At 44.7% G+C, this 27,816-nt stretch overlaps 1 protein-coding gene and 1 long non-coding RNA gene across 4 annotated transcripts in view; one reads left to right on the top strand and one right to left on the bottom strand.

Moving 5' to 3' along the window:
• Nucleotides 1-27,816, bottom strand: part of LOC117515519 (PDZ domain-containing RING finger protein 4-like) — a 640,352-nt gene that overhangs the window by 213,720 nt on the left and 398,816 nt on the right. The window lies entirely within an intron of this gene.
• LOC117515521 lies at nucleotides 284-27,573 on the top strand. The gene is made up of 3 exons (XR_004562179.1): nucleotides 284-390; nucleotides 10,909-10,910; nucleotides 27,547-27,573. It is a non-coding gene; the product is annotated as an uncharacterized LOC117515521 (long non-coding RNA).

Genomic DNA, 27,816 nt, shown 5'->3' on the forward strand with positions numbered 1-27,816 from the left:
TAACATAAAATCAAGGCCAGTGCCATGTCAAAGACTTTTACTGTGAAAGTCACAGCATCACTGATCCATGTGACAGATTCAGCATAGAGATGATGCGAGATAAAATCCCTTCTTTGCTAAAAAAAAACAGCAGCAGTTGGATCATGTTTGAGTAAGTAGTCATCTTCTGTGCCATGTGAGGAATGCTTCATTGAAATGACTTCATTTGGGGTCAGAATGGCTGAGTGAGGCAGGGGTAAAGCCACCTTGACTTGCATGAGTTTTATCCCTGCACTGTGCAAAGAAAATTTTGAAATGTTCAAATTTTCTGGCACGCATAAATTTCACGCCACTTGCGTGAAGTAGTCGTGAACATTGTGCAACCTATTCACAAACACTGTGTGCCACTGTGTATCAATACGTGCAGGGTAATTCTCAGGTAATTTCTGTAGCCTCTTGGATCTTCCGTGTGAAGTTCTGTCAATTACTGGTCATAATGTCCAAAGTGTTGTCTTCTAGTCAACTATTCCCTCACCCGCATTGTCCTTGCTTTCCTTTTTCTAGTTGGGGTTATGCCTTCTTCTTAATCTGCTCTTTCTGCATTGTCTCCTGCTCTTCAATACATAGTGATGCAGCTGTGAGATAATATAGAGGCCTTTTCTTGTTTTTAGAGCTTCTTGTCTGGCATTCAACATCTTGTAGGGTCGACAACAAATCGAGGAATAAATGGAACAATGTGATGCCTGGTATTTTATATAACATGGTGTCAAGCGGGACAAAGCCAGACCAAATAATACCACGACTACTTCACACTGCTTCATGCATGTGCAAAGTGGTTGTGGCAATGCATGCCTTTGTGGGAACAATGCACGTCGTGCATACTGTGTCGGACACTGTACGCAAATAATACGGCAACAATACTTGAATGGGGCGTAAATTAGTCATATGATAGCGTGCAGATGCGCACAATTTTCGGTCACACATTGCGTGAAATGTGCATAATTTATGCGTAAACATGACGTGAAAAGTGCGCAAACTAGACTTCAGGCTTTCAAGCGTACCATCTCAATGACACACTGGCGCGATGATTTCCGCGGCAGTGCAGAGCCAAAATTCACGCAAGTGTCAAGGTGGCTTAACTCTGAAGACTGAAAATTCAAACTTTTTAAAAATGTGTAATTATGCCTGAGTCCATTCAAATGACATATATAATACAAATGTTTTTTTATTTTCATATAATTTCAAACTCATTTGTAAAAGTAATATTATGAAATATGTTAATCAAATATGTATATGATAAATTTTAGCAGTAAAACTCACAAAAATACTTAAAAAGAATAAAAATATCTTATAAAATGTGTAAATATATTTCTGATTTTGGCCAAGCAGATGCTGGTTGTTTCTCTGGACCACACACTATGATCAGGTTGTGCTTTATAACTTCCATCAGAAAATCTCAATCATCATAATCAGGTTATTGAACCTCAGAACAAGTCAAGTGTAACTTTTAAAGACTTCCGGTGCTCACGTTTTCAGATAACTCTCTGCAGACCAAGGAGCTGGATAAGACAGGTGGACCCCCGACTTGGTGATTCAGGCTGCCTGCGAGTGTTAAGTGTGTGAAGAGGGAAGCCTGACTGTGAGCGGGTCTGGAGTGTGTGGGAGGTGCTGGTTTGACTGCAGTGCTGCAGGGGGAAAAACTCGGTTGCCTTTCCAACCTCACCAAGATTGCACCTCCATCCTATTGTGAAGTGGTGCACGTTGGTGTTTCACAACTATGTCTAAAAAATTGTTTCTGGCAAGATACAGTGAAGCTGAAGCCCGTTTCCTAAATGACACTTTCCATTCTCTTCAGCGTGTAGCACGTCTCCATATACAAGGCAACATCTCTTAGATGGTCTGGAAATTAATTAACCAGCACTTACATACCCAAACGCAGCTGAGATTTGAAATAGATTTTGCAATGGGAATAAATTACATTTACAGTGAGGCGGCATCCGGAGCTCACCCTGTATCGATGTTCGTAAAAAGCTCTCATTTAAATGCAGGTCATTAAAAGCGAGGCCTTTGGAACTGTGTCAGTGTGTCAGCAGCAGAAGCAATAAGGCTGCGGCTCTTCTGGCTGCACTGAGCAGAAGCAGTCACCCCCACAGACAAAAAAAAGGTTGTTTTCCATCATCATGTTCTGGCTAATAAAAAGTGACATGCCTGAAGCCACATGTTTGAACAGGTTTGCCGACTGGAGCCTCGAGCGATGGCTGCGTGGTACCTGATGCCGGTGCCGTAACTGCATTCGTGAAGGTTCTTATCACATTCCTGCTCAAGGCCGCCGCGGAGCAGGAGGCAGTGAGCGTGCGTTACCCTCCTCATCACAGCGCTGTCATCTTCTCACCTGAGGAGTGACACCCAGCATGGTTTCCTTACCCAGCGGGGGCTGTGTGTCACCCTGACACCCCGGCTCCACCCCTCCCCCAACGCGCCAACCGACCCCCTGACCGACACCGAGTCACTCATCTTTTCTATACAGCGGGAGCACACAATCCACACCTGCACCATTCCACTAAAGGTTAACGGGCAAAAGTAAAAGCAACCAAGAGGATGAGAAAGTGAGAGTAGAGGACAGAGTGAAAACCACAACTCAAAGCTTTGTCACTTTGTCGTGTTATCAGCCGTAGATCAAGCAGGCGACTCCCGCCCCGACACCATCCTATTTCTCCAAATGTCAGCAGCGATGCTGGAGCAGATAGCTTATGGTGTGGGGAAAGTGGACGCGGCACAAATTGTGTGGAGCAGCAGAGCGGCTGTGTATTTTGTCTGGTCCAACAAATAATAAATAACTAATAAATGAATAATCTTTTGGGGGAAAAAAGCAGCTGTTTTCCCTCCACACCCAGTAATCACCTAAAAACCTCTGAGTTATTACATAACTGTGGTTCTCTGATTAACATGAGTGAGTGTTTTACATTTGGAGCGTCCCCTCTGTGTGACCCCACAGAAGCTCCTATGACATTACTGCAGCCAGGATTGGATGGAATGAGTGTGTGTGTGTGTGTGTGTGTGTGTGGTGTGTGTGTGTGTGTGTGTGTGTGTGTGTGTGTGTGTGTGTGTGTGTGTGTGTGTGTGTGTGTGTGGGGCAAATGTAACAAATGTCATTCAAAAACAGACACCTTGAGACAAACACAGATAAGCACACTGAGACACTACCCAGAGAACAGTGGTGAAGCAAATAGCCCAAAGTTCTCATTCAAAACATGCATTTCATTCTCATAATTGGAAACTACTGAAAACACAGACTTGTGTCCCAGCACACTGGTGCAAAGCCAATTCTGTGAGAAAATAAAGGGTGGTGTTTACGGTGTACATTAGTCTTGGTCATTTTCTAGTCCGAATATTACATCAACCAATTAGAATGGTATCTTTCCTCCCCTTTAAAGTGGAGTACACCAGACCCAATGTGCTGCTGAATCAAGGATTACTGGCTCATTAAAGGATTAAGGAACTCTAACCTGTTGGAGAGTGAACCTTGCAGCAAGGTGAGGGTTTTTGCTTTTGTTTTGTTTTTGCAATGGCTATTTAAAAACAAAGCAAAACAAAAAAACAAAAACAGAACTAAAAAGTAGGTTATCCATGGATCGTTGAGATATTAAAATTAATTAAAATTATTTTAAAAATTTCTGATTATGTGGGGGTGCAGCCTCTCCCCAAGAGAGAAACTGTGCATATTTATGCACAAAGAGATGAGCTGAAAATCCATTATTTTGCAATCTCTCAACATGGCATCAGGACCTAGTAATAATTATCCTGCATGTCACTGAAGCTGCGATAGCTTGGCATCGTTTATGTGATTAGATTTTGGAGTCATTTCATCAAAGGTCAAGGAAAACAGTCTGAAAAACTAATTTTTATGTCTCAATAACTAAGAAGCATAGATGGATGATCAAAAGCATATATTGATCAGCAAAGTATTTGTGACTGATTGGTATGAATTCACACTGAAGTCACACAGAAGACGTGATGAAGTCAAACATAAGTTGTATTGAATTTAAAGACAACTGGCCTTACGCTTCCATAAAGCTGAAACCATGTCATCGTGTTTGTGTACAGTATATGATACTTTCAGTGCTGTTTTGAGTATTTGTCTTTTAGCAGGACTATGCGAAAATGAAAATGTAACTACATCACCTAAAAAAACATACGCTACAAAATTAAACCTCCTTGCCAAAAGTAATACAAGAGTTTTCAATAACTGATGCATTATATGTCTTCCTCAATATATTGGCAGATTATATATTATTAAGTTTTTTTTCTCCAATTTGACACAAGCTGCTTTCAACTTTGATGAGCTCATAGAAGTAAAATACACCCAAAGACAGAGCGCAAGGTTATTCAAGATTCAAGATTCAAAGTGTTTGTTGTCATATACTGTAGTTTTCTCTGGGCCCCTCCCAAATCGACCGGGAGTGACATGTTTAGCCGCATGTTGTCCTTGAATTGCTGGCTGTCTGAGTGGTGTCCAAAAAATGAGGTGGGCTTCATAGATAATTGGCAAAGCTTCTGGGGAAAACCTGGTCTTGTTAGTAGAGACGGCATCCATCCCACTTTGGATGGAGCAGCTCTCATTTCTAGAAATCTGGCCAATTTTATTAAACTCTCCAAACCGTGACTATCCAGGGTTGGGACCAGGAAGCAGAATTGTAGTCTTACACACCTCTCTGCAGCTTCTCTCCCCCTGCCATCCCCTCATTACCCCATCCCCGTAGAGACGGTGCCTGCTCCCAGACCACCAAACCAGCAAAATCTATTTAAGCATAAAAATTCAAAAGAAAAATAATATAGCACCTTCAACTGCACCACAGACTAAAACAGTTAAATGTGGTCTATTAACATTAGGTCTCTCTCTTCTAAGTCCCTGTTAGTAAATGATATAATAATTGATCAACATATTGATTTATTCTGCCTTACAGAAACCTGGTTACAGCAGGATGAATATGTTAGTTTAAATGAGTCAACACCCCCGAGTCACACTAACTGTCAGAATGCTCGTAGCACGGGCCGAGGCGGAGGATTAGCAGCAATCTTCCACTCCAGCTTATTAATTCATCAAAAACCCAGACAGAGCTTTAATTCATTTGAAAGCTTGACTCTTAGTCTTGTCCATCCAAATTGGAAGTCCCAAAAACCAGTTTTATTTGTTGTTATCTATCGTCCACCTGGTCATTACTGTGAGTTTCTCTGTGAATTTTCAGACCTTTTGTCTGACTTAGTGCTTCGCTCAGATGAGATAATTATAGTGGGCGAATTTAACATCCACATAGATGCTGAGAATGACAGCCTCAACACTGCATTTAATCTATTATTAGACTCAACTGGCTTCGCTCAAAATGTAAATGAGTCCACCCACCACTTTAATAATACTTTAGATCTTGTTTTGACTTATGGTATGGAAATTGAAGACTTAACAGTGTTCCCTGAAACCCCCTTTTGTCTGATCATTTCTTAATAACATTTTCATTTACTTTAATGGACTACCCAGCAGTGGGGAATAAGTTTCATTACAGTAGAAGTCTTTCGGAAAGTGCTGTAGCTAGGTTTAAGGATATGATTCCTTCTTTGTTATGTTCTCCAATGCCATATACCAACACAGTGCAGAGTAGCTACCTAAACTCTGTGAGTGAGATAGATTATCTCGTCAATAGTTTTACATCCTCATTGAGCACAACTTTGGATGCTGTAGCTCCTCTGAAAAAGAGAGCCTTAAATCAGAAGTGCCTGACTCCGTGGTATAACTCACAAACTCGCAGCTTAAAGCAGATAACCCGTAAGTTGGAGAGGAAATGGCGTTGATCTATAAAAAAGCCCTCCGTAAAGCTAGGACATCTTACTACTCATCACTAATTGAAGAAAATAAGAACAACCCCAGGTTTCTTTTCAGCACTGTAGCCAGGCTGACAAAGAGTCAGAGCTCTATTGAGCCGAGTATTCCTTTAACTTTAACTAGTAATGACTTCATGACTTTCTTTGCTAATAAAATTTTAACTATTAGAGAAAAAATTACTCATAACCATCCCAAAGACATATCATTATCTTTGGCTGCTTTCAGTAATGCTGGTATTTGGTTAGACTCTTTCTCTCTGATTGTTCTGAGTTATTTTCATTAGTTACTTCCTCCAACCATCAACATGTCTATTAGACCCCATTCCTACCAGGCTGCTCAAGGAAGCCCTACCATTAATTAATGCTTCGATCTTAAATATGATCAATCTATCTTTATTAGTTGGCTATGTACCACAGGCTTTTAAGGTGGCAGTAATTAAACCATTACTTAAAAAGCCATCACTTGACCCAGCTATCTTAGCTAATTATAGGCCAATCTCCAACCTTCCTTTTCTCTCAAAAATTCTTGAAAGGGTAGTTGTAAAACAGCTAACTGATCATCTGCAGAGGAATGGTCTATTTGAAGAGTTTCAGTCATGTTTCAGAATTCATCATAGTACAGAAACAGCATTAGTGAAGGTGGACTCATCTCTGTGCTTGTCCTGTTAGACCTTAGTGCTGCTTTTGATACTGTTGACCATAAAATTTTATTCCAGAGATTAGAGCATGTCATAGGTATTAAAGGCACTGCGCTGTGATGGTTTGAATCATATTTATCTAATAGATTACAATTTGTTCATGTAAATGGGGAGTCTAAGGTTAATTATGGAGTTCCACAAGGTTCTGTGCTAGGACCAATTTATTCACTTTATACATGCTTCCCTTAGGCAGTATTATTAGAAAGCATTGCTTAAATTTTCATTGTTACGCAGATGATACCCAGCTTTATCTATCCATGAAGCCAGAGGACACACACCAATTAGTTAAACTGCAGGAATGTCTTACAGACATAAAGACATGGATGACTTCTAATTTCCTGCTTTTAAATTCAGATAAAACTGAAGTTATTGTACTTGGCCCCACAAATCTTAGAAACATGGTGTCTAACCAGATCCTTACTCTGGATGGCATTACCCTGACCTCTAGTAATACTGTGAGAAATCTTGGAGTCATTTTTGATCAGGATATGTCCTTCAATGCGCATATTAAGCAAATATGTAGGACTGGTTTTTTACATTTGCGCAATATCTCTAAAATTAGAAAGGTCTTGTCTCAGAGTGATGCTGAAAAACTAATTCATGCATTTATTTTCTCTAGGCTGGACTATTGTAATTCATTATCAGGTTGTCCTAAAAGTTCCCTGAAAAGCCTTCAGTTAATTCAAAATGCTGCAGCTAGAGTACTGACGGGGACTAGAAGTAGAGAGCATATCTCACCCATATTGGCCTCTCTTCATTGGCTTCCTGTTAATTCCAGAGTAGAATTTAAAATTCTTCTTCTTACTTATAAGGTTTTGAATAATCGGGTCCCATATCTTAGAGACCTCTTAGTACCATATCACCCCAATAGAGCGCTTTGCTCTCAGACTGCAGGCTTATTGATAGTTCCTAAGGTTTGTAAGAGTAGAATGGGAGGCAGAGCCTTCAGCTTTCAGGCTCCTCTCCTGTGGAACCAGCTCCCAATTCGGATCAGGGAGACAGACACCCTCTCTACTTTTAAGATTAGGCTTAAAACTTTCCTTTTGCTAAAGCTTATAGTCAGGGCCAGGCTGTACGCTTAGCTTTTTCACTAGGAGCACAGGTGCTCCTAAATGAAAAAATTTAGGAGCACAATAAAAATTTAGGAGCACTGTGAAATTTCTTGATACAATTTTTTATTAACGCAAAGACACATATGTACAGAGAGTACCTTTTCACATACACATGCACATTTTATGATTCTATGTTGTATTTATTTCATTGTTTTTTACTTCCTTTCTATCGTTATTACATCATTGCTTTTGTCCATTTCATTACTTTTTGCTGTGTATTTCTTGTATTATTTTAAACCCTCACACACATAACATCCCGTCCCACTTTTTATACTCAGGTCGCCTGCTACGCTTAGCTACATTCAACCAACGGTCCACAGCACACACACTCTCACACACACACTGTTGTCGATTTGTACAGATGTGGGAATGGTTTTCTCTATGGGATATACAGTGGTCCCTGTTTATCTGGGAGTTACGTTCTAAAAATAGCCCGATAGGCGAAATCCGCGAAGTGGCCAGCATTATTTTTTACAATTATTATAGACGTTTTAAAGCTGTAAAACCCCTCACTACACACTTTATACACTTTTCTCAATCAGGCATGAACATTTTCTCACTTTTCTCTCTGTGTAAACACTCTCAAAGTTCAAACCTGAGTAGAAAAATCCCGGCCCCCCCACTCCCCAATTCAAGGGGGTACCTATGCTTGTTCCCCATGTTGAAAATATACCCCCTATCTAGGGAAAACCTTCAGACAATCACCCCCTATCATGGGCTTTTTTGCATGATATTTTTTTATAATTTTATTTTTTACTGGGGTCTGACGAAAAAATACCCCCTTTTTCGAAAATAGGGCTGCCACAAATGACTATTTTATAGTCGACTAGTCAACGATTATTTTTGCGATTAGTCGACTAGTCGATCATACAGAATTTCCTAAATTAAGGTCTGCAGCATTTTCAGAGAAACGTCGGGATGAAAACATGAACATTTCCAAATCAGTGACTATTTCTTAGACTTCATTTACATCAATCATTCAGAAATACAAACAGTGTGGTACTTTATAGTAAATCTGTGTCAGGTAGGCAGTTCTCAAAAATAAATGTCCATGCTGGAAGGAGACAAGTGAGGGAAGCCACCAAGACAACTCTGCAACATTTTATTTTTATCTTCATTTTACTTATAGTCCCAACTTTTTCTGATTTGTGGTTGTTTCTGTTGCATTTCTGAAATTACAGAACTGCTTAAAGAAAAGTGTGAACATTTTATTGTGTTTTAAAACTTTGTGGCGCAAATGCAAACACCAAACTCTTATAAAGAGGAAAAAATACCTGGACATGTGCAGGAAAACTGATATAAACTGAACAGAACAATGCAGGCTGATTTGACTCCCATATTTTTTGTATAAATAAATCAGAATAAAAAAGAGGTAACTCACTTTGAAATGAATAAAACATATAGCTGCAGCTTATAATAACTTTGGAAAATAACAAAAATCAGCAGCTTGTATTTTTATTCTGACTCCAGTTCATTTAGTGTGATGAAGTCATTTATTTCTCCTCATCGCTTAAGATTGAACAAATAAAACCTTTGGAAAATAGCAGCTGTTAAAGTTCAGAGTTCTCACCTGCTTTTTGTGATCTGTGCCTCTGAACATCACTGCAGCAGGGTTTTATTTTTTATCCAGTGTTTGCGTAATTTTTCCTCAGTTCATTTATATTTCATTTTTAAGGATGTTTTTAAGGATATTTGACCGTTTATTTCATCTCATGATCTCATAAATTCAGTATACGACGCGCACATGGTGTGAACAGGACGGTGCCGTCAGAAAAACACCGGTAGAGAAAGAGCAGAGAAAAGTAAAGAAAATAGTTTTTGTTGTTGTTTTTTTTTTTTAAAAAACATGTTCACTCGGTTAAAATCCTCTCTCTCTGCTCCGTGCTCGCTGTGTCATGTGCACTGATGGTTCTCAGCAGAATGTAACGTCTCGTGCCTCCGTGCACTTTAAGCTTCCGGAAAAACAGTGGTTGATGATGTCTCCTCTCCTTCCTCATGTCCACTATTATCTCCTTCATCCTATCTGTGTCATCTGTGAACATCAGGATGATGGTGTCCTTGTGGGAGGCGACAGTCATGGGGAACAGGGTGTAGAGGACAGGGCTGAGGACACATCCCTGAGGGATGCCAGTGTTGTGATGCTGCTGCCTGAAGTCCTATTATTAATCCTGACAGACTGGGGCCTGCAAGTCAAAAAGTCTAGGAGCTGGTCACAGAGGGTGGGGTGCAGGCCAAGTGTGAGCAGTTTGTGGGTGGGTTTGTGATGATTGGAGTGAGTGCTACTGGCCTGTAATCATTCAGACAGGTGGGTGGCTTTTCTTGGGATGGGGAACGCCCAGTTTCAACGCTGCAGTGAACACAGTCGAAGACAAATAAAGGTTTTCCAAAGAGCAAGGCCTGCCCGCATCATCGACGGCGAGCCAGCATGGATGGTACGCAGGCTCCTTGATGTTCGCCGGAGGGGTCGGAGTTACCAGTATCTGTGGATTGGGAGGGGTACTGGACCCGAAGAGCGCTCCTGGGTGAAGAGGAGCTTCATCCTGGATCCGGCCCTCCTGGCTGATTTCTACCAGCGACACCCCGACAAGCCTGGTCGGGCGCCAGGAGGCGCCCGTTGGGAGGGGGGATCCTGTTGTGTGGGCCGCCCAAAGAGGAGGTACTGCTGGCTCACCACCAGAGGGCGTCCTGCCTGTCGTCGGGTTTCAGGCACCAGAGGGCGCAGTCGCCTCTCAGGAGCACCAGGAGCACTGGTACTGACAGCTGTCAGTCATCACTCATCAACACACCACACCATAAAAGCCTGGGAGAGACATCACAACTCTGCCGAGTTATCTGCTTGCCCTCAAGGTAAACTTACTCAGCCGTTCTGTGCCGTACGCACACGTTTTTGCATCAGAGCTTTTTGCAGTTGTTAACCTTTTGTACACTTGCAGCTTTTAGCCGAGTTTGTGGAAGTTGGAGGAGTTGGCGTCTCCACTCCTCCCATCAGACTTGATTAAGTGATACATAAGGCACTGCACGTACTCTGTGTTCCTGTGTTTGGAGGAAGGAACTGTATCTTTGCTGACTGTTTGCTGGGTGTACACACACCCACCTTTAACCTGTCAGCCTTTTTCCTGCCAGCAGTACCGGATCTGACAGCTGGAAGCGGTGGCCACCTGGGGACTCAGGACTTGGCGGCTCCGGTGTGTTGCAGGTCTCCGTTGGTGGTGGAACCTCATGGGTCCCGGCTCTTCTCTGGTTAGGCGTCTCCTACCCTCAGGCCTGCCCACGCGTCACCGAGTTTTGTGATTGACAGACTAAAAGCATATTTGGTTGTTTTGTGCACATTTGCAGAATAAATTGTTATTTATTCAGACTTCCTATTGGCCGTTCATTTACGCCCCCCGGTGTGGGTCCGTGTACTTCACTTTCCCGACAAAAAGCATGTTCAACAGGTGCTGGCTTCATCCTTAAATAGGGGACACCTGATTCACACCTGTTTGTTCCACAAAATTGACGAACTCACTGACTGAATGCCACACTACTATTATTGTGAACACCCCCTTTTCTACTTTTTTTTACTAATAGCCCAATTTCATAGCCTTAAGAGTGTGCATATCATGAATGCTTGGTCTTGTTGGATTTGTGAGAACCTACTGAATCTACTGGTACCTTGTTTCCCATGTAACAATAAGAAATATACTCAAAACCTGGATTAATCTTTTTAGTCACATAGCACTACTATTATTCTGAACAGTACTGTGTAATGATAAACTAGGTCAGATAAATGAAAAATAATCTGAATCCCATGGCTTTGTTTTATTACTTCTAGTTACATAAAAAATAAACATTTTAGATGTAATTTAGACATTAATATAAAATTGAAAATCAACAGCTCTTTTTACTTATTTATTGGTCATGACTTGTCCTTGCCCACATGCACTACCTCGATGGGTGACCAGGAGGCTGTGGCCCACACTTTTGGAATCACTGTTCCAACATATAAAACATTCACAGTTTGTAACTTCATTGATTTCAGTTGTTTCTCTTCTCTCAGCAATAGAAATGGCACCTTTAAGTGTTGTATTGTGCACACTGGTGACATTTCATGTGTTATAATCACAGATGGTTGTTTTTCAATGTTTTACAGAATTTGTCCAAAGTAGATTTCAGAGGTTTTAACATGTTATATTAATTAATAATAAAACATTAGAATAAGTTTTGACGCAAATATATTTTGGAAATGTTTTACACTTTTTAATTAATTGTTAACTTAAGAAGTAAGGTGTAGGAGGCATTTGTTTCGTATTGTCAAGACCAAGCAGGATTGAGCGTCAGGTTTCTGTTGTAATGGCAAATGTATGCCACAGCTTGATTTAAAGCTGAGGCGATCACTGAGGGTGCAGACTGCAGGTGGAATTACCAGACAAAGAGAGAGCAAAATGAAACACACTCACTTCTATGACTACAGAATTTAAACTTGTACATGGAGCAGCAAATGTGACAGACTTTTCCCAACAACCTGGATATTTCCAGACTTTTTGCTTCCTGAAATATAACATTCACCCCCGATGAGGGAAATGTGTGGGAGGAGAAAAAGGCACGATATGACACACTTGCACAAACCCACACATTACACATACATACACAGAAGTGGGAGTTGCTACTTTATCTGCTCCTCATTTTTCTTTCTTTTTTAAACAGCATTCTGTCAGGTCAGTGATGAATAGCAGCTGTCAGGTGGTGGAAGCCCATCCTAACACCCCACCACCACCAGCACCTCAAAACCTGTTCTGCTATTGATTAATTCACAAACAAACTCCAAATGCACTCCACGCCAAAAAAAAAAAAAAAAAAAAAACCTTTAGACATTCTGCTATTGATGACCTCAGTTCTATTCCCACAGGGTCTACGGTGCATCCGGAAAGTATTCACAGCTCTTCAATTAATCCACAATGGATGAAATAAATTTTTTCCCACAAAATCCTACTCACAACACCCCATAATGACAATGAAAAAAAGGGTGGTTTTTGTTTGTTTTTAGATTTTTGCAAGTATTCACAGCCTTTGCCATGAAGCTCAAAATGCACTGTAGAAATACAATTTGTGAATAGGTTTAGTTTGTCACCTTAAGGGCCCCTTCACACATAGTGCGAAGTTTGGTCAAAGTGCACACGAAGCAGGAATTGCATGCAAAACGTGTAGAATTGTACCTGCCTGTAACACCTCGTACACCTACTGCTACAACCCTTTGCGCACACCAGCGGCTGAAAGACAGAGTGTGCGCTGTGCGAACCATCGCACCCTCTTGCAGCAGGTGTCGGCCAAATTCCAGGTGACACGCATGAACATCTAACACTGCTCACATGGCACTTACAAAAATGTGGCCAGTCACACTCTTGGCATGACAACAGACTGCAGACAATCACTGTCATACTCACAGTGAAATTTGCCTACGTTCCTCACGAGTGTGACTTTGCAAACACACACACTGACACGTGGGTGTGTGCGCACCACTGACAGGAGGTGTGGCTTCTGTCAGAAGCAGCTGTGGGGATCTGTCATTCTGGACATCCCAGCTACACAACACCTACTGTGTTTGGACAGACGGACTAACAACTGTCCACTGTGAGGCTCGTGTGTCTGAATACTGTACTTACGTGGACAAAATAAAAAACATACATCTTCGTGGCGGCAACCTGCAGCAAGCGAGCGCACGCACGAAGTGGACAATGACAGCCTGCCAGGTTGAAACGGACCATCAGATCAGAACATGCAGTGAGCGATCTGACATCACGTCACCCACATGAGCTCTGTTCCACATGACGTGGTGTCTGTGATGAGGCGCGCTGTCCACAAGACATGCATGTCGGGCAGAACACACACGCAGGGCGACTGGACGCACCGGACCACTAGATGTGGACATGATCAGAGCCCAGTGCTTCTCATTCATGTCATTTCATGACTGTATGTCTGCGCCCATGGGTCATCTATAGAGGAACAGACGGATCATATTTGTATTGCTCGTTGATAAATTTTTGTAATACTTCCATGTCCTTCCTGATATGAGGCAGATTCCCGCAGCTTTCAAAGGACAGCACCATAGCCCAGTGTTATGTTTGTGACTGGCAATCAGAGCTTTTGGAAGGTGTGGGTTCGAGTCCTGTGAGTGTTTTTTTTTTTTCTTTTTTTTAATGAATTCCATATAAGTGTCGCGATGTGGTCCCACAGGTACCAGCTGGTTTTTATTTTTTTATTTATTCCACATAAGAGGCGCCATGTGGTGCAGCTCACACTGTTCCTGCTCGAAAGAGACCGTCGCATGCATAAACTCTCGCACCAGGATGGTGGATGCCTGCCGGTCGGCGTGATGTTTTGTGATGCGCTAAGTTGAACTGTTTCGCACTGTTTCACTGTATTTGACGAAGCTTCACACTATGTGTGAAGGGGCCCTAAGATTTGTTTGTTTCTGGTTGAATTTGAGATAAATTGGTTTTAAGTGGTTACCTTCACCAAGCAACAGTAATTATTTGCATTTATACAACCCTGGCAAAAATTATGGAATCACCGGCCTCGGAGGATGTTCATTCAGTTATTTAATTTTGTAGAAAAAAGCAGATCACAAACATGACACAAAACTAAAGTATTTCAAATGGCAACTTTCTCGCTTTAAGAAACACTATAAGAAATCAGGAAAAAAAATTGTGGCAGTCAGTAACGGTTTCTTTTTAGACCAAGCAGAGGGAAAAAATATGGAATCACTCAATTCTGAGGAAAAAATTATGGAACCATGATAAACAAAGAACGCTCCAACACATCACTAGTATTTTGTTGCAACACCTCTGGCTTTTATAACAGCTTGCAGTCTCTGAGGCATGGACTTAATGAGTAACAAACAGTACTCTTCATCAATCTGGCTCCAACTTTTTCTGATTGCTGTTGCCAGATCAGCTTTGCAGGTTGGAGCCTTGTCATGGACCATTTTCTTCAACTTCCACCAAAGATTTTCAATTGGATTTTTGCTCTATGGCAAGATGCATTATCATCTTGAAAAATGATTTCATCATCCCCAAACATCCTTTCAATTGATGGGATAAGAAAAGTGTCCAAAATATCTACGTAAACTTGTGCATTTGTTGATGATGTAATGACAGCCATCTCCCCAGTGCCTTTACCTGACATGCAGCCCCATATCATCAATGACTGTGGAAATTTACATGTTCTCTTCAGGCAGTCATCTTTATAAATCTCATTGGAACGGCACCAAACAAAAGTTCCAGCATCATCACCTTGCCCAATGCAGATTCGAAATTTATCACTGAATATGACTTTCATCCAGTCATCCACAGTCCATGACTGCTTTTCCTTAGCCCATTGTAACCTTGTTTTTTTCTGTTTAGGTGTTAATGATGGCTTTCGTTTAGCTTTTCTGTATGTAAATCCCATTTCCTTTAGGCGGTTTCTTACAGTTCTGTCACAGACGTTGACTCCAGTTTCCTCCCATTCGTTCCTCATTTGTTTTGTTGTGCATTTTTTGATTTTTGAGACGTATTGCTTTAAGTTTTCTGTCTTGACGCTTTGATGTCTTCCTTAGTCTACCAGTATGTTTGCCTTTAACAACCTTCCCATGTTGTTTGTATTTGGTCCAGAGTTTAGACACAGCTGACTCTCGTGTTGGAGCCATGATTCATGTCAGTCCACTTGGTGCAACAGCTCTCCAAGGTGTGATCACTCCTTTTTAGATGCAGACTAACGAGCAGATCTGATTTGATGCAGGTGTTAGCTTTGGGGATGAAAATTTACAGGGTGATTCCATAATTTATTCCTCAGAATTGAGTGAGTCCATATTTTTTCCCTCTGCTTGGTCTAAAACAGTAACCATTACTGACTGCCACAATTATTTTTCTTGATTTCTTATAGTGTTTCTTAAAGCCAGAAAGGTGGCATTTGAAATGACTTTAGTTTTGTGTCATGTCTGTGATCTGCTTTTTTTCTATAAAATTAAACAACTGAATGAACATCCTCCGAGGCCGGTGATTCCATAATTTTTTGCCAGGGGTTGTATACATGATATGGTCAAAATTAATGTGTAACATTTGATGAAAAGTTGTGGAGATATGGAAGAATTGCTTCACTTTTGAGGTGATTAAAATCTGCTTAAAAATTTTCCTTTTATCTCTTATCTTTCCATATCTTTACATGTATGCGCTTTCTGACTGCCCTCTAATCACCTCTGTTAATGAGCCACTTGATCACTATTAGTCAACAAGATATTTCATGAAGTTATGGGTTTTCATGAATTTGTGTAGCAACACACACAGTAATTTGAAATAAAAAAGTGATTCATTTTGGGGGGTGGCGTTGTATATGCCTTTTTTGTTTTCCTTTTCTTTAACATTACAAAATAATAAGACATTTTTCACAAACCCGCCTTAGGACCTCACAATTATCTATGCTGCTTTTATTCGTGGAATTGTCAGATATATGGGTTCTCTGAATGTTGCTGTTTTAATCTTTCACAGGTAGACAGATGAGGTTAAAGTGCTTTGAACGTCTTTGCAAATGTATTAAATGAGTTAAATGAAATGGGTTCAAATAGATAATGGTTTTAATCTCTACAAGTTGACACAAAATGTGATGTTACGTGATCGCCCACTCTGCTTGCTCATTTAGCTGTCTGTGCATACAATAACTAAAAATTTTGATAAAGGTTTGAGAAGAGATGGGCTTTGGGTCAAGGAACAGTTGATTCAATTTTGAGGCAGAGCCAGATCTGATTCAAACTCTGTCTTTAATATAATTGCCATTATGAGATAGGTTTTGCTTTTTCCCTTTTTTCCTCCCTTCCATAATTCACTGGTTATTTCCACAACTGGACCTTGACATCCTGAGGTTCTATAGATATCTTTGCAACAATTAAGATTGTTAGTTTAATCTCAGCCTGATTTAGGCCCAACTCCTGCAGGTTCTTTCACGTACTCTCTACAGAATTTTTAACTCTAATTATTATTGTAATAATAATAATAATACCAATAATAATAATAATAAAAGTTATAATTCATTATAATATCTTGTGCTGTCTTGTTTTATATGGTCTTGTTTGATTTTGTCTTGTCTCTTATCTCATATTGTAGGAGGTGATGGTCTGGTGGTGTTAAGCAGTGGGCTTGAGACCAGAAGATAATCGGTTCAAACCCCTGGTTTGGCCAGAAAATCAGTGCCCTTATGCAAGGTTGTTGCTCCCCAAGTGTGTGTATGGGTGAATGTGAGGCATTACAGTAAAGCGCATTGAACGTTTGATATAGATGGAAAAGCACTGTACAATGCAGTCCACTTATCTTGCCTTTGCACAGAGGAGCTGTGATATAGTAAGTACAGTAATCACAGACAGAAAATGTTGCTAAAACATTTTGGCAAAGTGACACGACTTAAATTGTTATTCACTCTGCTGGTAACAGTGTAGGGATTATACAGCAAAAAAAGTATACGTGTTGTTGTGAAAGTGTAGGAACATGGACCCACAACAGGGGGCGCAAATGAACGGACAATGGAGAAGGTAAATAACAAGTTTTACTGTTGTGAAACGAGCACAACCAATACAACAATCAACAATTTGGGGTTAAGCCGAATTCTGCTGGTGTCGTGTGGGCAGGCTCGAAGGTAGGAGACGTCCGTCCAAGTCGAACCGGAACCACCCAGATCTCCTCTGCCACCGAACCCTGGAAGTACTGGAACCGCCAAGTCCCGAATTCCCAGGTGGCCACTGCCTCCGCTCGTCGGATCCGGTACTGCTGGCAAGAAGAGCAACAAACACACAGGTGTGGATGCGGCTGCACCCAGTAACACGGAGAGGGGAGAAGCCGCCTCCACCTCTCGTCACAATAAAGCAGGAAGGTGAGTACTTATCCAAGCAATCGGCTTTCGGTAGTCAGCTGTCCTGAAAGGTTTAACAAGTATTATCAGATAACACAGAATATGCTGCAGAGAAGGTTACCTCTATCTCAAGGCGATATCTCGGCACTGAGGTGGAGACGCCGTCCTGCTGATATACCTCCGTGCTGAGTGGAACAGCTGTGTCCAGTGATGGGTGACAGCTGTCACCCTGGCTGCTCTCGTGAGGCGGCAGCGCCCTCTGGTGCCTGGAGCCCGCACTCCAGGCAGGGCGCCCTCTGGTGGTGGTGGGCCAGCAGTACCTCCTCTTCAGCGGCCCACACAACAGGACCCCCCCCTCAACGGGCGCCTCCTGGCGACGGTAGAAGTCGGCCAGGAGGGCCGGGTCCAGGATGAAGCCCCTCTTCACCCAGGAGCGTTCTTCGGGACCGTACCCCTCCCAGTCCACCAGGTACTGAAAACCCCGGCCCATTCGACGGACGTCGAGGAGCCGGCGCACAGTCCAAGCCGGTTCCCCGTCGATGATCCGGGCAGGAGGTGGTGCCGGACCCGGGTGCAGAGGGGTGAGGTGTGATGGGGTTTTATCCGGGAAACATGAAATACTGGATGGATCCGCAGTGAGGCCGGGAGCTGGAGCCTCACTGCGGCGGGATTGATGACTTTAAGGATCTTGAAGGGTCCGATGTATCGTTCCTGGAGTTTTGGGGAGTCCACTTGCAGAGGAATGTCCTTGGTGGACAACCACACTTCCTGCCCAGGACGATACGTGGGGGCCGGGGCCCGCCGCCGGTCTGCATGTTTCTTCGCCCTCGTCCGGGCCTTCAACAAAGCAGAACGGGCGGCACGCCACACCCGACGGCACTTCCGTAGGTGGGCCTGGACCGAGGGCACACCGACCTCTCCCTCAACCACCGGAAACAAGGGGGGCTGATACCCCAAGCACACCTCAAAAGGGGAGAGGCCGGTGGCTGACAACACTTGACTGTTGTGGGCGTACTCGATCCAGGCCAGGTGGGTACTCCAGGCCGTCGGGTGCGCGGCTGTCACACAGCATAGTGTCTGCTCCAGTTCTTGGTTGGCCCGCTCTGCTTGCCCGTTGGTCTGGGGGTGATACCCGACGAGAGGCTGACCGTAGCCCCCAGTTCCCGGCAGAAGCTCCTCCAAACGTGCGAGGAAAACTGGGGACCGCGATCGGAGACGATGTCTGATGGTATTCCATGCAGACGGACGACGTGGTGGACCAAGAAGTCCGCCGTCTCCTGGGCCGTTGGTAGCTTCGGGAGGGCCACGAAGTGGGCCGCCTTGGAGAAACGGTCCACTATCGTGAAGACGACGGTGTTTCCCTGGGACGGCGGGAGACCCGTGACAAAGTCCAGGCCGATGTGGGACCAGGGGCGATGTGGAACGGGCAGCGGCTGTAGCAGCCCTGAGGTCTTTCGATGGTCGGTCTTGCCCCTGGCGCAGGTGGTACAGGCCTGGACGTAGTCCCGGACGTCGGCCTCCAGGGACGCCCACCAGAAGCGCTGCCGGACGACTGCCACGGTCCTTCGCACCCCAGGGTGACAGGAGAGCTTAGAACCGTGACAGAAGTCCAGCACTGCAGCTCTGGCTTCCGGTGGGACGTAGTGTCTGTTCTTTGGTCCGGTTCCGGGGTCCGGGTCTTGGGTCAGGGCCTCCCGGACGGTCTTCTCCACGTCCCAGGTGAGGGCGGCCACGATAGCGGACTCCGGGATGATGGGATCCGGGGATCCGACGGTTCCGTTTTGACTTCGTCTTCGTGTACCCGGGACAATGCATCCGATCTCTGATTCCTGGTCCCGGGACGGTAGGTAATCCGGAAGTCAAAACGGCCAAAGAACAGTGACCAGCGGGCTTGCCTGGGGTTCAGCCGCTTGGCGGTCCTGATGTACTCCAGGTTCCGATGGTCAGTGAAAACCGTGAATGGCACGGATGTTCCCTCCAACAGATGTCTCCACTCTTCGAGGGCCTCTTTCACCGCAAGGAGTTCTCGATTGCCGACGTCATAGTTCCGTTCGGCCGGGGTCAACCTGCGGGAAAAATAGGCACACGGGTGAAGGACCTTATCGGTCTTCCCGCTCTGGGAGAGCACCGCTCCTATCCCTGAGTCCGAGGCGTCCACTTCAACCACTAACTGGCGGCTAGGATCGGGCTGCACCAGAACGGGTGCAGACGAGAAGCGCCGTTTCAACTCCTTGAACGCGGCATCGCACCGATCCGACCAGGTGAAGGGGACTTTTGGTGAGGTCAGGGCTGTCAGGGGGCTAACTACCTGACTGTAGCCCTTAATGAACCTCCTGTAGAAATTAGCAAAGCCGAGGAACTGTTGCACCTTCCTACGGCTTGTGGGTTGGGACCAGTCTCTCACCGCCGCCACCTTGGCCGGATCAGGAGCGACGGAGTTGGAGATTATGAACCCCAAGAAGGACAAAGACGTGCGTGGAACTCACACTTCTCGCCCTTCACAAACAGGCGGTTCTCCAACAACCGCTGTAGGACCTGACGGACATGCCGGACATGAGTCTCAGGATCCGGGGAAAAGATGAGTATATCGTCTAGATACACGAAGACGAACCGGTGCAGGAAGTCCTGCAAGACATCGTTTACCAAAGCTTGGAAAGTCGCGGGAGCATTAGTGAGACCGAACGGCATGACCAGGTACTCAAAATGACCTAACGGGGTGTTAAATGCCGTCTTCCACTCTCCCTTCCGGATCCGAACCAGATGGTACGCATTCCTAAGATCAAGCTTGGTGAAGATCCTGGCTCCATGCAAGGGGGTGAACACTGAATCCAATAAGGGCAACGGGTATCGGTTGCGAACCGTGATTTCGTTCAACCCCCTGTAATCAATGCATGGACGAAGCCCGCCATCTTTTTACCCACAAAAAAGAAACCAGCACCCATCGGAGAGGTGGAATTCCGGATCAACCCGGCAGCTAATGAGTCCCGGATGTAGGTCTCCATTGATTCGCGCTCCGGCCGTGAGAGGTTGTACAGCCTACTGGACAGGAACTCACTGCCTGGCACCAAATCAATGGCACAATCATACGGGCGGTAGGAGGAAGCGTGAGAGCCAGATCCTTGCTGAACACGTCCGCAAGACCGTGGTACTCCGCCGGCACCGTCCTCAGATAGGGCGGGACTCTGACCTCCTCCTTAGCTTGGGAGCCGGGAGGAACCGAGGAACCTAGACACTCCCGATGGCAGGTCTCGCTCCACTGCACCACTACCCCGGACGGCCAATCGATCCGGGGATTGTGCTTCAACATCCAGGGAAAACCCAGAACCACACGGGAGGTGGCCTGAGTCACAAAGAACTCGATAACCTCCCGGTGGTTACCTGACACCACCAGAGTTACTGGTGGTGTCTTATGCGTGATCGGCGGGAGTAGGGAGCCATCTAGTGCCCGAACCTGTACAGGCGAGGTAAGAGCCACCAGAGGGAGCCTATCTCCCTGGCCCATCTACTGTCTAGCAGATTCCCCTCAGAGCCCGTGTCCGCCAGTGCTGGGGCCTTCAGGGTTGAATCCTCATACAGGATCGTGACTGGGAGTCGTGTGGCAATGTGGGTGTGTCCCACGTGAATGTTTCGGCCCACCCCAGGCCCAGTCTCTAGGGGCGGGCGTTGGAGTTTAACCGCTCGGGGCAGTCGTTTGCAAGATGCTCAATCGAGCCACAAACAAAACAAGCTCCGTGGGCCCGCCTCCTTTGTGCTCCAGGTGCCCTAAATGTTGCCCTGCTCGTGTCCATAGCTTCGTCAGCAGGGGGAGCCGTAGCCACACGGAGCACAGGAACAGGGAGCGTGGGGAGGGCGGAGCTCGGTCGGAACCGGAAGGGAGAGGGACGACGCGTGCCTGGCCACGCCCTTCGCCTCGTTCCCGACGGCGTTCTTCTAACCGGTTGTCGAGTCGTATGACTAGATCGATGAGCCCATCTAAATCCCGCGGTTCGTCCTTCGCCACCAGGTGCTCTTTTAGGACCAGTGACAGTCCGTTTACAAAGGCGGCGCGGAGGGCAGTGCTATTCCAGCCGGACCTCGCAGCCGCGATGCGGAAGGCGACTGCATAGGCAGCTGCGCTCCGACGCCCCTGTCTCATTGACAGTAGCACGGTTGAAGCGGTCTCTCCTCTATTGGGGTGATCGAACACCGTTCTGAGCTCCCGCACAAACCCATCGTATGTATGAAGGAGCCGTGAGTTCTGCTCCCAGAGTGCTGTAGCCCAAGCGCGTGCCTCCCCGCGAAGCAGGTTGATTACATAAGCTACTTTGCTAGCGTCAGTCGCGTACATCACGGGACGCTGTGCGAAGACGAGCGAACACTGCATAAGGAAATCCGCGCACGTCTCCACACAGCCTCCGTACGGTTCTGGAGGGCTTATGTATGCTTCTGGGGACGGAGGGAGGGGCCGTTGAACGACCAGTGGAACGTCACTATTACGCGCAGGGTCCTCGGGAGGGAGAGCCGCAGCGGCGCCCGGTGGGCGCGCTTCCACTTGTGCGGCGAGAGCCTCCACCCTGCGGTTTAGGAGAACGTTCTGCTCGGTCATTAAATCCATCCGAGTGGTGAAAGCGGTGAGGATCCGCTGCAACTCACCGATTACCCCTCCCGAAGACGCCGACGCGCCCTGTTCTTCCATTGGCCGTTCAACAGCCGGTTGACGCCCCTCGGGATCCATGACGCTGGCCGAGATATCCTGTTGTGAAAGTGTAGGAACACGGACCCACAACAGGGGGCGCAAATGAACGGACAATGGAGAAGGTAAATAACAAGTTTTACTGTTGTGAAACGAGCATAACCAATACAACAATCAACAATTTGGGGTTAAGCCGAATTCTGCTGGTGTCGTGTGGGCAGGCTCGAAGGTAGGAGACGTCCGTCCAAGTCGAACCGGAACCACCCAGATCTCCTCTGCCACCGAACCCTGGAAGTACTGGAACCGCCAAGTCCCGAATTCCCAGGTGGCCACTGCCTCCGCTCGTCGGATCCGGTACTGCTGGCAAGAGAGAGCAACAAACACACAGGTGTGGATGCGGCTGCACCCAGTAACACGGAGAGGGGAGAAGCCGCCTCCACCTCTCGTCACAATAAAGCAGGAAGGTGAGTACTTATCCAAGCAATCGGCTTTCGGTAGTCAGCTGTCCTGAAAGGTTTAACAAGTATTATCAGATAACACAGAATATGCTGCAGAGAAGGTTACCTCTATCTCAAGGCGATATCTCGGCACTGAGGTGGAGACGCCGTCCTGCTGATACCTCCGTGCTGAGTGGAACAGCTGTGTCCAGTGATGGGTGACAGCTGTCACCCTGGCTGCTCTCGTGAGGCGGCAGCGCCCTCTGGTGCCTGGAGCCCGCACTCCAGGCAGGGCGCCCTCTGGTGGTGGTGGGCCAGCAGTACCTCCTCTTCAGCGGCCCACACAACACGTGTGGGTGGGTGAGGGAATGGATTAGTCCATCCCAACCCAATTATATAAACAGTAAAAATAATTGCGATCATTTTTATTTTTGTTAGTTTGTTTTACATTCGGCTGTCTACATTTGCAGAGCAGTTCTGGTAGATATCCACATTGGGATCTGGCACAGGTTTTCTGCTGATTGCTATTGCTGGCACAACACAATTTCTAAATGGAGAAATGTGTGCAGCTCCTGCTGTTCCTAAGCAGACCCCCGGGAAAGTATGAATCAGGACTTACTCGGCTAAACATCTGAGGTGTGATGATTTCAGGTGTGTACATGCATTCAACCAGGGATCACCAACCCTGCTCCTGGAGATCACCAATCCTGCATGTTTACATGTTCTCCCTGCTCCACAAACTGCTAATTAACTTAGACAGGTGTGCTCAGCCAATCAAGTGCTAGAACACTATTGACCTGAATAATCACATGTGGTTGCAACAGGTTCATATGGAAAAAACGTCAGGGTAGGTGATCTCAAGGAGCAGGGTTGATGACCCCTGTAAATGATGAAGAATTCTGACAAATTACAACCTTGGCTGTATTTTTTATTTTGGGGTCATTCAAGACAAGAATCAGTTTAATGAGAACTTTATCTCAAATGCAAACACCATGTTAGCAAGCAGAAGCTAACAAGGCTAATTAATGTTATTGTACTACAAAAGAACTCATAGTGAACATCTTTTTTTCACAGCTGAAGAGGCAAAAATGTCAGACATGCCTGGTTGCATGGACCACTTCAATGTGGAGCTAAATGTGTGCACATTTACCTCACTAAATGGTTGGTGACATCTGCAGATGGAAGCAGAATTCTGGTATATTCCAAACTAGGTTATATTTTTTTTTTGGGGGGAGGGGTGTCATCCTTTCACGCTAGATAATAATCAGTTTAATGGGCACATTATTTATTTAGAATGCAAACAGTGTTAGCAAGCAAATGGTAAATTGGGTTAATTAATATTATTACATGGGGCACAAACAACTCGCAGTAAACGCCTCTTCTTGGAACTGAACAAGCAAAAATGTAATTAGAAATGTCAATTTGCATGGACCACTTCAATGTGCAGCTAAATGTGTGCACATTTAACACAATAAATGTACAACAGAAACTATTTAAAACAACAGATTACACACATCCTTCCTTGTTGCAGCTGTCACACAACATAGGAACAAGTTGAGTGCCAAGCAGGGACCAAGCTCCTCCTTCATAGTAATTAAATAATATGTTGATTATACTCATTTTTGTCCAAAGTGAAAAGATGACTCCCATCTAAAAATACAGCCTCAGTTGTAGTTAATGGAAATTCTGCTATAACTGAGACACACCACATCTATCAAAAAAAGAAACTTTGGTTTTCCTATGTAATATTCCATAGACATGTCAGCCACCTGTAGGATACAGTGCCTGACCTTCATGTCACATGGGTAAGGTTAGTCCTCAGGGCAACTTTGTTGTGATTTGGCACTATATAAATACACTAAATTGAATGTGACTGTCAGCTAAAGCACAGCCTTTCAAAACATTTACAACATCTGGTTTTCCAGAATACTGTTCTAGAATTCCCAGCTCTACCCATCCCCAGTGTACCAACCTGATAATCCCTTGACCGACACCAAGTCACTCATCTTTTCATACAGCTGCAGCACACAATCCACACCTATATGATTCAGCTTCAGGCTAAAGGGTAAAAGTAAAAGCAACGATGAGGATGAGAAAGTGAGAGTAGAGGGCAGAATGAAAACCATAAGAACTCAAGGCTTTGTCAGTTTGTCGTGTTATCAGCAATATATCAAGCAGGCAGCTGTGGCCCTGACACCATCCCATTTCTCCAAATGTCAGTGGTGATGCTGGAGTAGATATCTCAAGGTGTTGAGGAAACTGGACCTTGAACAAATTATGTTGTGCAGATAATAGAGTGCCTGTGTATTGTGTACAGTCTTTTCACATTTTAACAACACCCATATTAATTAATCAATTAATTCTTCTTTTGGCCGCTCCCGTTAGAGGTTGCCACAGCAGATCGTTTCCATCTCACTCTGTCCTCTGCATCTTCCCATGTCACAGCAACCACCTGCATGTGCTCCTTCAGCACATGCATAAACCTCTTCTCTGACCTCCTTCGTCTCCTCCTGCCTGGTGGCTTCATCCTCAGCATCCTTCTCCCTATATACTCTGTATCCCTCCATTGCAAATCAATCTGAAAACCATGTCAATCTGGCCTCTCTGACTTTGTTTCCAAACTGTCATACTTGTGCTGGCCCTCTGATATGTTCATTCCTAATCCTACCACCATCCTTATCACCCCATCAAGAAAATCGTAACATCTTCAGCATTGCCACCTCAAGCTCTTTTATTCGGATTGTGCATCTAAACCATACAACATAGCTTGTCTGATTATTACCTTGCAAACTTTCACTTTTGCAGATATCCTATCACAAATCATTCATGTTAGGGAAACTCAGAGTTCAGGACAAGAAGCAAAGGTCATAATCAGGAAGAAATGGAACACTAATAATATTGGCTTCAGCACATTGGAATACTACCTAAAAACCACTGGAGATTTTACCAATGAGAAAAATCTTGAGAAAAACTGAGGACATGAGGAAAATGTGGGAACACGGGATGTAACCATGATAGTCTGGCAAATGACAGATGACACATGAAAAGAGTTGCCTTTTACGGACGCTCATCTACTAATGGCGGAAGTGCAAACATGGGAGCTCGATGGTTTAAATCCTGAAAGCACTGGTACATGCGGAAACCATAACAACAGATTACAACAACAGGCCAGGATATGAGGGGATGAATAATAAAATATGATCACGGAAAGAATGTGAAATGGAGCACAAAAGGCACAGAGGAAAAAGACACAATATGAGAGAACAATAATTAATTCATTAATTAATTTGTCAGGTTGAGACTATCCCGGCCAGTTATTTCTCCTCATCCAGCAACCGCCTTACTTATTTGCACCGCTATAGTCCTCTGGTTTGCGTGTCTGAGTGCCTTACATGAGGAATGCCCCTGTGTGTGACCCTACAGAAGCTCCCATCACATTACTCCAGCCAAGATTGACCGGAATTACTGTGTTTGGGGGAAACATGAGAAATATCACACACTAATGCTACTCAGAATGTTTATGCAAATAACACAAAGTTATTATTTATAGCATTCATTACATTAGAATATTGGGAAAATACTGATTCCTAGACAGCTGATTCCTTACTGATTTACATGACATGCTCAGTAGACCACTTTTAGGAATTGCCTCAATATAAACAATGATGTCACAGATACCAAATTTCTGGAAAGTGGTGATTAACCCTCTGCAGAAACACACACCAAAAATGGCCATAATATTCAGGAAAAAGCATAGCGTAAATTATTAATCATGATTAAAGTTAAGGCCCCTTCACACATAGTGCGAAGTTTGGTCGAATACGGCAAAACAGCGTGAAACAGTTTGAATTAGTGCACCATGAAGCATTGCACCGGCCGGCAGGTGTGCACAATCCCGGTGCATGACATCGCATCACCAATGTGGAATAAATAAAAAAACTAAAGCAAACCACCTATGGGATTCGTACCTGCACTTTACTGATTGCCAGCTTGAAACTTTACCAATGACCTACCATCACTGGCCTGTAAATGGTGCGGGGAAAATGCCTGAAATCAACAAAGAGATGGATGTGTTTTAAAAAAAAAACCATACACCATAAAAAACATAATTTTATATTGACTCCCTCTTATCAACCGGCCAATACAAATATGATCCGTCTGTTCCTCTGTAGATGACCCACGGTCACAGACATAGTCATGAAATTACATGAATGAGAAGCAGTTCGCTCTTCTCATGTCCACATCTGCTGGCGCATGTCCAGCCAGCCTGCACGCGTGTCTTGTGGACGGCGCACCAGAACTGACACCGCGTGATATGGAACAGAGCTCACGTGGGTGATGTGAAAGTCTGATCACCTGCTGCGTGTTCTGATCTGACGGTCCATTTCAGCCTGGGGATAGCCTGTCAATGGGCTGCAGCGAGGGAGCGCACACATGCTCACTGCAGCCCACAGCATATAACACCACAGCGATATATATTATTTATGCCCATGTGATAACACTAAACAGACACACACGCGTCCCAGTGGGCAGTTGTTAGTCCATGTTTGTCCAAACACAGTACGTATTGTCCAGCTGTGATGTCCAGATCAACAGATGTCCACAGCTGCTTCTGTCATCAGCCACACCTCCTGTCAGTTCAGCGCACACACCAAAGCCACACTCGTGGGGAACTTAGACAAATTTCAATGTCAGCACGACAGTGATTGTCTGCAGTATGTTTTCATGCCAAGAGTGCGAATGGCCACACATTTTCTAAGTGCCAAACAAGCGGTGTTAGATGTTTGTGTGTGTCAGCTTGGTATTTGGCCGACACATGCCGGGAGAGGAATCGATGGGTTCACACAGCGCATCACTCTGGTCTTTCAGCCACTGGTGTGTGCAATAGTTGTAGCAACAGTGTGTACGAGGCGTTCAAGGCAGGAGAACAATTTTACACATTTTGCAGAAGATTCCTGCTTCATGCGCACTTCGACCAAACTTCGCAATATGTGTGAAGGGGCCCTTATACTAGGCATATCAACACAATTTAAACTGGTATATAGTTTGAAGCCTACAACTTTCAACACATATTCAAACGGAGGACTCAGACTGTGGTGTATTGGATGGTACACCACTTAATTCGGCCATGTGACTTTGACACATCTCTGCGTCCAGATGACTCCAGAGACTTAATGATGAACAATATG

The sequence above is a fragment of the Thalassophryne amazonica genome, chromosome 8 (genome assembly GCF_902500255.1).
Source record: "Thalassophryne amazonica chromosome 8, fThaAma1.1, whole genome shotgun sequence".
In the NCBI taxonomy this organism is placed as follows: domain Eukaryota; kingdom Metazoa; phylum Chordata; class Actinopteri; order Batrachoidiformes; family Batrachoididae; genus Thalassophryne; species Thalassophryne amazonica.